The sequence below is a fragment of the Pseudochaenichthys georgianus genome, chromosome 4 (assembly GCF_902827115.2).
Source record: "Pseudochaenichthys georgianus chromosome 4, fPseGeo1.2, whole genome shotgun sequence".
Taxonomy (NCBI): domain Eukaryota; kingdom Metazoa; phylum Chordata; class Actinopteri; order Perciformes; family Channichthyidae; genus Pseudochaenichthys; species Pseudochaenichthys georgianus.
The window spans coordinates 19,439,969-19,452,639 of NC_047506.1; positions in this window are offsets into that span (position 1 = coordinate 19,439,969).

Genomic DNA, 12,671 nt, shown 5'->3' on the forward strand with positions numbered 1-12,671 from the left:
CGTCACCTTTCACAACACCAACTGTTTTCTTTTCTTTTTTATTGATATTGAGTGTGTCCCTGTTGAAAGTGTCTCCGTCCAATATTTCATAACACTCCACCATTATATATATTAGACCCTTGTAGTTGCCTGGTACACATAGGCATCACAATCTGTAATCACATTTGGAGCCTAAAACCTTGACAGAGAAAAACTGGCAAGAGGAAGGAAGTGATTTAGGGGCTGATGTTGGGCCGGATTTGGAGGAATAATTAAAAGATGTAGGTGATGACTGAGGAAGGACAGCGTTCTAGTGACATCTGCTGGACAGTTGGAGAATCGCAGTGTCAGAAAAAGAAGGACAGATAAGAGGTTTCTCAATACTCTAATTTCTCCTCCTCGACTCCTCGGTCCTCCGGTAGTGACCCGGAAATGGATCTCAGCGCGCCATGTTGAAGGACATCTAATTTCTCTAAATGCACATCGAGGACCGAGGACCGAGCATCGAGCATCGAGCATCGAGCATCGAGCATCGAACATCGAGCATCGAGGAGGCTCTCTGGAGGAGCTCTAACCGAGGAGACTTTAGAGGTTTCTCAATACTCTAATTTCCCCTCCTCGACTCCTCGACCCTCCGGTAGTGACCCGGAAATGGATTTCAGCGCGCCATGTTGAAGGACATCTAATTTCTCTAAATGCACATCGAGGACCGAGCATCGAGCATCGAGGAGGCTCTCTGGAGGAGCTCTAACCGAGGAGACTCGAGAGTCTTCTCAATTCTTAAATGTCCCCTCCTCGAGGCGTAGTCCCGCCCGCATCAGGAGATGCGAGCGGAGGACCGAGGAGGGGAATCGAGGAGAGGGGAAGCAGCAGGCGGTTAGAGAAATGAGAACTCCTCTCCTCTGAGCGGTCATTTTAAAGAGACGTCCGTTCATTATTACGTGGCAACAGCTGCATCAGCTGTCGAGTGTTTTGTCATAGCGCTGTATTTTATAATCTCTGTTAGATCAGCTGAACATTGTTCCCCCACATATTTACTTTGAATTAATTGAGAGTGCGGTATAATGAGACAATTAATACCTGAGGACTCCTCTGTCCTCGCGTCACCTCCTTGTGTCTCTCGCTCGCATCTTACGGAGGCGGAGCTAAGACGCAAGGAAGGGAGGCGAGTGAGGGAAAGGAGGAGTCGAGGAGGGGTATTTGGATGAGGCTTATGTGTTCATGACGACTTATATATTTACTTTTAATTCATTGACAGTGCGGTATAATGAGACAATAACAGGATACAGATGCGGACACACACACACAAATATATTTATATAAATATATTAGTGCTGTCAAAATTATCGCGTTAACGGCGGTAATTAATTTTTTGAATGAATTGCGTTAAAATATGTAACGCATTTAACACATGTGCAGAATGACCCGCTGCATACGTGCCACCAGTGGCAGCGCCAGGGTATTGCTGGGGTAGGCTACACCCATACCAAGAAATGGCTTAGCCCCAGCATGAAAAATGATGTTAAAGTAAGCAAAATAAAGTCTGCCAACTCGCGCGGAGTAAATTGCACAGACAGCAGTTAGTCAGATTGATTTCAGTAGCCACTTGTCTGGAAATACCCCAGAAACGGTTTTGAAAACTTTTGTCACGTAGTGATCGTCTTCTCAATAGAACATCTTTGATAACGACGTGTTGTTGTTGCAGGAAGTCCCGACGGAGAATACTTTTGCTGTAGTACAGGTAACACATAACTGGTACGCAGGATATGTGCTTAATCTGAAATGCGTACCGTCACTTGTGTCACAAAGCGCATTTGCGTACCGACGTACTTGTGAAGCTTTTCCAGAAGGCGGTTAGATCACCGGACGACAGAGTCGGTCTCCGTGTGCACAGACAGGGCTGCTGTTAACGTCGGTCTGTACAACGGACTTGTGCCAAAACTACGCCAACCGGCTGCGGAGGGAGACTTCCCCCCCCCCCCCCCCCCCTTCACTGGAGAACTGCGCTAAAACAGCTGATCACAACGTTCACACTCTGTGGTCACGAAGTACTCCACTAGCCCCCCCCCGTCGACTTTCCTGAAGTACTCCGCCGTTGATAGAAATCAACACGTAATGAATTAAGACCCCAGTTTGATGATTGATAGGTGTGTGGGTCGTCTTTATTTACAAGTATTAAAAGTAAGCAGAGGACACCAACCCAACTGAGACCCGTCTGTCCGCCGCATCTACGCACTGTACAACACACACCTACACACTGTACCACACACACACACCTACACACTGTACCACACACACACCTACACATTGTACCACACACACACCTAAAGCATAATCAGGCTACAGCCGTTGTGTATTTTATTATGTGAAGCACTAAATCAGGGGTGGTTCTAAGGGGGGGGGGGGCAGTGCCCCCCTAAAACTGACCTCTGACCCCCCTGTGGCCCCCCTAACAATGAAAAGTGTTTTGTTTTTTTTAAATGTATATTTTCTGGTACTCGGTTTGCCAAAAACCGCAGGATTTTGTTGCTGTAATGTGAGATTGTGCAGACACCCTTATGTAAAGTAGAGATGTAACTGTTCATTGCCTTTATTTTTATATAAATATGGTGTTAGTGCAAACATTGCACTATAACTTAAGCTGAAGCTAACAGTAATAACTATAAGATCTATCTGAAATAAATAAGTGTACTGAAACAAATACCAATAACTGTATTGCATTGTTTTCTTATGCACAATTACTTCATACTGTCTAATTCTCTTTTTCGTCCTGCATTTATTGTGCCCCCCTCAGAAAATAACTGGCCCCCCAGTGCCCCCCCCAGTCAAATTGGTCTAGAACCGCCACTGCACTAAATGGTTTTAGAAAAAGATCGACTCTGTTTGTAGATATCTACTAAACTACAGCATACAAATACAGAGAGTAATGTAGGCCTGTTATACTCAGTGATATATATTATAAACACTGCTCTGATTTCTGCACGGACCTCACAGCTGTTCTCTCTGGAAACATCGCGATGCGATGAAAGCGGTTTCTAAAATAATAGGCTTGTTTGAGACGCGTTGTGGCTCGCCTCGAAAGTAGAGTAGCCGATCGCAGCCGGGGGAGGTCTCAAAAAGCTCGCCTGAAGTCGGACAGCTCCGAGTCGGCTTCTTCTTCTTCTTCTTCGGCCCATTCCCAAACCGCCCCCTACACCCTACCCCTTGTTAGGAGATTTGGTGGACAACTAGTCCGCTTTCTCAAATCTCCTCGCGTCCCTAAACAAGCTGATATCTTACATGAAGGAAATCCAGAGCATACAATAACCGTTAAACAATAATCCACTTTAATGGTAATATACAATGCAATACAATCAATACAAGACCATATCATTTCATATGCATAATGTCAGAAGTGGGCCCACCCCTGGCCCCTGCCCACGGGCCGCCATGACGTTCCAGTCCAAGCGGCGCGAGGAGAGAGAGGCAGAACAGAAAGCTGGATAGGCTTTCATACCAATGATACAGGAAGGGGTGGAGTTTAAGGACAACTGGTCGTCTTTTCCAGTCATCTCAAACAAACACCTCTGACCCTCACTGTCTCCCATTTCTGCAGCCTCTGCAGCCTCCACACATACACACATCCCCCCATCACATTCCAGAGACCACAGTGGGGTCTTGTTCCAGCTCCCCCACAGCAATAAAACCCTTAACAGCCCTTGGTCTACCGCCATTTTAGTCCTCACATTTATGAAAGGATGAAACAGATAAATCAATATAAAACACAAACATAGGTATTGTTTGAACAGTATTCACTTAACTGCTACTATTTGATAATTACCAGAGGAACTCAATGGACCTCTTTTAATATCTGGAAATTGCAACAAGACTTTCTGCCTTTTTCAAATGTAACACACTTCTTAAATATCAGATGCTGCAATCCCCCTTTTGCACTCCTAAAAGAGTGCAACTTACACAAGGCACTTGAAACATAACTATTGTCATTCCTCTCCAATATCATCAGAAACTGAGATCCAAAGTATTTGAAATCGTGAAGGAACCGAACATCACTTCCCATGGCAGTGAAGGAACCATGAGGGGGCAGCTGAGTGCTAAGAAGCGGTCTCCTGGTGGTGAATCATCAGCCCGCCTGCCCGCCCCCCCCCAAAGGAATAGCCCACACGACAGCTGATAGGGAGGGGGAGATGCGGCTTTCCCTTCACGGGTGTAACTGATCAGAGAGAAGTAGACTCCTCTGCTGCCTCGACAAGTCCCCCAGCCCACTGCCAGCCGCTTCCAAGTCGTCTGCTGTCTGGATGTCCTCGAGGTCCTTCCCCGGTCCGATGATGATGCCTCCTGGGACGACTGCTGGATGGATGTCCTCGAGGTCCTTCTCCTCCAGTCCGCTGATGACAGCATCCGAGTCGACCTCCATGACGAGAGCCAGATTCGTCCTGGGTCCTCGCAGGTGTTTTCCCGACCGCACACTGGCTCTAGTGGTACCAGTTGTCCCCCTTTCCTTGTAGGCGGACGTCATTGGATGTCCTCTGGGTCACTCGGTCGGGCCGGAGAGCCTGGGGTTGACAGTCAGCCTCCTGCGTCTCGGGTCCCCCTTTTGGCATCCACAACCTGTGTGGAGAAATCTGATACAAATCCCTCAAACCTACGCTCCGGGCTCTGGGGCCCTCGGCTGTTTGACCCACCAGTGCGTGGCCACTTGGAGCCTGTTGGTGGGGTGTCTTAAAACAACAGACGTCTGTGCACAGGTTTTCTAAATTAATTGTGCAGCTTCAGAATCTTAATACTTGGACTGTGCCCACTAAATAAGAACCACAACATCTTTAGGTAAACTAAATAACATATTTCAATAGCTCTGAATTTCTGAGAAGCATCTGTGTTTATCTTTAAATGAAATCCCTGAGATCCCATTAAAAATCTAAATATGATTTGAACTGCTAATGTTTCTGGTAAAGAAACACACTAATCTTATGGATTCAAAAACAACCAAAATCACAATACTAACAAAGTGAATGGCTTCCTGGTGATACTGCTTCTACCCGTCAGTGCTTAGATATTATCCCGCTGAAAAAATGAATACAGAATTCCAACAAACTGTCATCAAATGTCTTTCTATTATGTATTTAGATTAAATGTATATCCCCATAATGACCTCAACAATAAAGTCTATGGCTTTTACTTCTTTACCAGGCTAGTTACATGATGTTGTCCAAATTACATTCTATCTCATTACATTACTATGTTTTAACTTTAACTGTAAATATGTTCTTTCTACATTTCAAACCTTAGTTACTTTAATACCTGTTGAAACATTAGTTGACACATTACTCACAGGTCAGCTTCTTCAGTATTCCATTCTGGACTTACATCTCTCACAGCAGCCCCTTGGCCACTGATTCTTTATCTGTGTTACCTGCTATAACTCAATCAATATTAGAGACATGTCAACATTCATCAAACAGTGTTTTATCCCCAAATATGGAGCAGGTCAATTCTAAAACTGTCAATCAATGGTCAGATTGAACAATGGAGTTGGGCAGCAGGTTCCTTTCAGTCCCTAAATGAAAAATGTACATTTTAAAGTTTACACTCCCCCTTTTTTACACATTATCCCATGTGTAAACAAAAACCTGTATGGAAGAAAACCTTCAGGTCATAATGGATTATAAGACAATACCAAACATTTTCCCCAAATGTACATCCATCATTTTCCCCAAATGTACATCCATCATTTTCCCAGTAAACACTCCAGTAAGTGTCTCTCTCCATCTTTCAGTCCTAAAAGAAACAGAATCTTCCTGTGTTAGTTTGAGCTTCACATTCTGCAAACAGCCACCTCCTGTGGGAGTGAAACATCATCAAGCAGATTAGATACGGTTTCCCCTTTTGTGCCATGTTAGGAAACCTCTCATTTCACACATTATTATCACACAAAAATAATGTGTTAGTCCAAAAACATGCTTGATTAGTCATCGTTTTAAATCATGCAGTTGCACTGATCAGGTGCAGACATACACTCACTCACACTCACACTGTCAGGTTGTAAAGTCAGGTTTGGTCAGGTTCACCGCAGAGTCAGTCATTGACAGTGCCTTCCCAAGTTACCCTGTCGGTCAGTTGGTCTCAGTCTTTTTGGCCATGTGTCGTGCTCTGCAGAGACTCCGATCTTCCAGCACAGGCCAGCATCCTTCGTCTATAAAAATCTGTATATATGGAGCGCCATCATTTATTAATTCACAATTACAACTATAATGTTCAAGATATCTCCAACCCCTCCTTGCTGTTTCCCACATTCCCTGAAAAGTGTCTAGCCAAAAAAATGTCACTTCCTTATTGTACTATTACTATTACTGCAATTCATTTACACCTAATTAGTATTAAAATGACTAATAGATCTATTTCAGAAACATGTGTACATCACTATCTTGTGTCAAAACATTACTAGGATCTGTAAAGATCTGCTATGTATTCCATAACTCATTCTATCAATTTATCTTCAATGCTGGTGCACTTAAAGAACAATGTTACCCTCTTTAACAGTGCGTGGAACTCTGGGTGTCTGAACATGAAACCAGTACCTCAAATTGAAATACTATATTTTGTTTAGAACCAGCTTTCCCTTCAACATGACCTATATAAATAAATATTTATCTGATCTCATAGAGTTGTTACTAAAACTCTCCCTTTGAACTGATCAATACTGTAACAAATTAAAACACTACCAAATTCACACACGAATAAAAAGTCCAGTGCATACTTCCTTCATGCCCCCCCCTTTTCCTATCAGTGTGTTTTAGACTGATTTTCCACTTCACTTTAATAGTTCTCCTCTTTTCCGCTATTTTTATTTACCAATTGACTAATTTATGGTCAATACATCTTCTTATCTTCACTTATTTATATTTATCTTTTGTTCACGATAACAATGGTATAACAACCACACGTCTTCAATTCTGGTCCACCTAAAAATCAATGTTAAACTCTTTAGCAGTGTGTGGAACCCTGGATGTCTGAACATGCAACAATTACTCCCTCCTTTATCAAGGATTTGAAAACAGAAGTCATTTCATATTTCCTATGGTAATAACTATGCTACAATGGTGAAATCAATTATTTAGATTGGAATACTATATCTGGCTTGGCACCAGCTCTCCCTTTAACATTATCCATACAGATAAAGATTTGTCTTATAGAGTGGTTCCTAAAACTATCCCACTACTTTATTCACACGTGAATAAAAAATGTCAAAGAATATTTTGTTAACATGATGAAAAGATTGAAGAATATGGTTGTACTCTGTCATGTGGCCCCCTTTAACCCTCAGTGTGTTCTCATTTTACTCTAATAGTTTACTGCTATTTTTAATTTAATAAATCTTTCTGTCTTTACGTATTTATGCTTTAAATGTGCGTTTTGTGAATAAGTGTGTTTATGTGTAAACTCACTCATTCCCGTTCTCCTTTTCTCCTCTTCTCCTCCTCTGGTTTTCTCAAGCCGTGACCCCGGCCTCCTCACTTCTAATCGACCATGCCAACTCCTCTGATTCTGTGTTCTCTTCAGTCCATCAGCTGTAACTTCATCCGCTGTAACTCTTTTAGGCAGCCGTTGGCCCAGTTACATCTGCAGCCCCCATCATGCCAATGTTCTTGCACTGCTTTGCATTTCATCTCCTCCTTTACAGTCTCCCTGCTGTTTTTATGGAGGGCGGATTCTGCTCTCATGTCCCACACTTTGTTCTTGTGCTCAGCTTGGAACTTCATGGTCCCGTCTGAGGGACTGATGAGCGTAGACCTCTGCCTGTCAGCATGCTGTTTGGTTCTGGATGCCACAGGTGGAGATAGTTCTGGCTGCAGTCTTGGTGTTGTTGTTTCAGCTCTGGTTCTCTGTCTGTTCGATGGAGAAGGAGGAGTCTCCTGTTGGGGTAGGTCTTTTGTCTGCTTGGAGGGTCGGGATCGTAGCCTTTTCTAACTCAGAGGGGGAGTCCAGGTCTCGGGACGCATTACCTATAAAAAATCTAGCACACTGAGGTTAAATAAATCCAACCCTTTCCACTCTGACTCTTTCTAATCATACTATCTGGCTTAATTGTTAAATGCCATCTAAACAACATAATTGATGTCTACTAATGATATCACCAAAACTCACTCTAAAAATGGTTTCATCCATTGCTACATATTTACCCAACATAACTCTTTCAGGAAACCATTTGCTCCTATACATTGAAAAACGTACATGTTTCCAGCATCACATATTCCACACCCTACGTAAGAACATCCAAATATTTTCTCCAATATTTTAAGCTAGTTTCTATAACAAGATTATCATATGTGACATAATAATCAGATGTCTTGTTTGCTAACCAAGAATATTAAACTTTAAAATCTCTTTTGGCCAGTTGAAGTCCTGCTTACTTCATCTTTAAAATCTTCTTTAATTTGAAACCAAAAAAGGTCTTCCTTCTCCACCATGATCCTATCTCTATATCAAAGTCCAGACAAACTGATGATTTATCTTTAGAAACCATGAGGAATGACTCATAAAACACTATTCTCCCTTACTTCAGTTCTAAATCAAATGAGCCAGACAGGAAACCCCCTTTAACCACTTGAAATTGTTTATCTAAGTTGTGTTATAAGCAGGTTAGATCTGTAATGAATTAAAATCAATATTTAAGGACGTAATATAAGTTAAATATATTGTTAAGGTAATTACTGTTTTATTGTGAAGGCATCTCTGGCGAACAGCGGCCTTTGGCTTTTATTTTGAAAGGCCGTTCCGGAACAGCGAGTCCGATTTCTAGAAACACGGCAAGTTGACAATCGTTCTAATGCATTAACTATAGTCGTGAACGAGACAAGGAGGGGGAAGGCGTGTGGAAGCAAGCAATGAACTGAAAATGCCACCAATCCTCTGTTCTAACGTGATGGCGGACATTGAAAACCGAAGCGGGCATAAGCACCCCTGTCTTTACTGAGAAGCGTCCAAAAACCCTTCTGCTTATCACTTAGGCTACTACTTTTTGTTTTATTCATAACCTAAAAATACAATTGTGATGAATAGCTTGCTTTTGTACCATTACATTTACCAACATAAAACAAGGTCTGTACTAATCAACAATGACAACCTACAGACAGCTTATTTATTTAAATATACAAGCCTTTTCTTTATCCCCCTGTTTGATTCCACTTAAAATCAATCTCTTAATCTGTTCCCATTGCTCCCGATAACTCCCTGGAATTTCAGAATTGTCTTTACTATTCTGACGCAATATATTGACTTCGCTTTTATTTATCTGACTTAATTAACGTGCTTCCCCCCCTTTCAGCCACTAGATGGCAGCAGCAGAGCACAAATGAGCTTCACTCTTCTGAGCGAATGTCTGATTACCACAGACAATCGCTCACACAGGTTATTCAGGTAAAAATCACACAGATGTATTCCCCGTACAGTTTGTCTAGCTTGATAACGTGCTTCATATGTCGTCACGCAGGACTCTCTGTCTACCTTGCGATCAACGTTATGTTTACGTCAGCCTTTCAAATTACTTGAACAAATAGCAAACGATGGCACTTCAGCTTATGGCGTCAGTCTGCTATTGAACCTCAGTTTTAAACGGCGACTCGATCTGATATATCGAGTGTCCAGGTTTCGTCGTGTAGGAATTTCACCTCACAGCCCATGAACTGCACCGTTTCCACGCCACTCAGGAATAAACTACCTAAGATCCACGCCAAACAGCTTCATAACTCGTCACGCAGGACTCTCTGTCTACCTTGCGATCAACGTTCACGTGTTTTATATAACTTTCCTAACATAGTAAACATATGTATTGTATATTCCATTTAAACTTCAAAAACACTCTGAAACGCCTACAGACAATCCTACAGTTTTGTTTACCTTATTTGTAGCTGCAGGGCTCTGCGATTGTCTGAGGTGTCTAAAAGTGTTTGTTCCCGACCCAGTCTGGTCGTCTGAATCCTTCCACAGCTCTGTTTATTCAGAAACGTCGGGTCACCATTTGTTAGGAGATTTGGTGGACAACTAGTCCGCTTTCTCAAATCTCCTCGCGTCCCTAAACAAGCTGATATCTTACATGAAGGAAATCCAGAGCATACAATTAACCGTTAAACAATAATCCACTTTAATGGTAATATACAATGCAATACAATCAATACATTACCATACAAGACCATATCATTTCATATGCATAATGTCAGAAGTGGGCCCACCCCTGGCCCCTGCCCACGGGCCGCCACGACGTTCCAGTCCAAGCGGCGCGAGGAGAGAGAGGCAGAACAGAAAGCTGGATAGGCTTTCATACCAATGATACAGGAAGGGGTGGAGTTTAAGGACAACTGGTCGTCTTTTCCAGTCATCTCAAACAAACACCTCTGACCCTCACTGTCTCCTATTTCTGCAGCCTCTGCAGCCTCCACACATACACACATCCCCCCATCACATTCCAGAGACCACAGTGGGGTCTTGTTCCAGCTCCCCCACAGCAATAAAACCCTTAACAGCCCTTGGTCTACCGCCATTTTAGTCCTCACATTTATGAAAGGATGAAACAGATAAATCAATATAAAACACAAACATAGGTATTGTTTGAACAGTATTCACTTAACTGCTACTATTTGATAATTACCAGAGGAACTCAATGGACCTCTTTTAATATCTGGAAATTGCAACAAGACTTTCTGCCTTTTTCAAATGTAACACACTTCTTAAATATCAGATGCTGCACCCTACACCCTACTCCCTCCGTTTGCGCGTTCACGCGGAGGCTCCGCCATATTTGCAAACGGAGGGGTAGGGTGTAGGGTGTAGGGGGCGGTTTGGGAATGGGTCTTCTTCTTCTTCTTCTTCTTCTTCTTCTTCTTCTCCTCCTCTCGGTTTTTTGGCGGATTGCAAACAACTTTAAGGTGCATACCGCCACCTCCGGAGTCGGCTTGACTCGGTTTGCATTTATAAAGAATGCACACATGTGTTTAATCGTTAATGTCAGATATGTACTAAGTAAATACATTTGTTCCTGCTCAAGATTAGATTCAACTGTATTGTTATTGCACATATTACAGGTACTGAGACAACGAAATGCAGTTTAGCTTCTAACCAGGAGTGCAAAAAGCAGTAAAGTAAAAAGTAATGTACACAATCTACAGATTAAAATATAGAATGAATTGAATGATGAATAAACAGTGAGGGGTATGCATATACACAGCAGCCTGTGAGCAGTATGAACAGTGTATGAATATGCTAAGATATATAAAGTATGAAAACGGTAAGCAGTGCAAGTATAGTATAACACAGATATTAATTTCATGATGATAAACATTGTGGAACAATTATGAAAAAATGTAATGGAGGCTCTCTGAAGAACCAGCACCTTACTGTGGTAGAGGTTTGTGTGCCCTGATGAACCTGGGGGCTGTGTTGTCTGGAACCTTGTGTCCCTGGTAGGGTCTCCCATGGCAAATTGGTCTCAGGCAAGGGGCCAGACTAAGATTGGTTCAAAAGACCTCATGAAAGACGACACGAAGTGAGGATACCCGGCCCGGAGGAAGCCCGGGGTCCCCTTCTGGAGCCAGGCCCAGAAGGAGGACTCGTCGGCGAGCGTCTGGTGGCCGGGCTTGCCACGGAGCCCGGCCGGGCCCAGCCCGAAAAGGCAACGTGGGCAACACCACCGCTTCTCCGTCCCGCTGGCCCACCACCTACGGGAAACATCGATGGGGTCGGGTGCGGTGCCAGAAGGGTGGCAGTGAAAGCGGAGGGTCTCGACGGACCAGACCCGGGTGGCAGAAGCTGGCTTTGGGGACGTGGAACGTCACCTCTCTGGGGGGGAAGGAGCCGGAGCTTGTGCGGGAGGTGGAGCGGTACCAGTTGGATCTGGTTGGGCTCACCTCTACGCACAGCGTCGGCTCTGGAACCTTACTTCTGGATAGGGGTTGGACTCTATTCTTCTCCGGAGTTGCTCAAGGTGTGAGGCGCCGGGCGGGTGTGGGGATACTCACAAGTCCCCGGTTAGGTGCTTCGTTGTTGGAGTTTACCCCAGTGGACGAGAGGGTCGCCTCCCTACGCCTGCGGGTTATGGGGGGGAAAACTCTGACTGTTGTGTGTGCTTATGCACCCAACAGCAGTTCAGAGTATTCAGCCTTCTTGGAGACCCTGGAAAGAGTCCTGTATGGGGCTCCTGAAGGGGACTCCTTAGTCTTGCTGGGAGACTTCAACGCACATGTGGGCAATGATGGAGACACTTGGAGGGGCGTGATTGGGAGGAACGGCCCCCCTGATCTGAACCGGAGTGGTGGTTTGTTACTGGACTTCTGTGCTAGTCAAGGATTGGCCATAACAAACACCATGTTCGAACATAAGGATGCTCATAAGTGTACGTGGTACCAGAGCACCCTAGGCAGAAGGTCCATGATCGATTTCGTTATCGTATCATCGGACCTGAGGCCGTATGTTTTGGACACTCGGGTAAAGAGAGGGGCGGAGTTGTCAACTGATCACCATCTGGTGGTGAGTTGGGTCGAGTGGCGGGGGAAGCCTCTGGATAGACCTGGTAAGCCCAAACGTGTAGTTCGGGTGAACTGGGAACGTCTGAAGGAGGCCCAAGTTCAGGAGGCCTTCAACTCGCACCTCCGGCAGAGCTTTTCGGGCATTCCTGTGGAGGTTGGGGACATTGAACCAGAGTG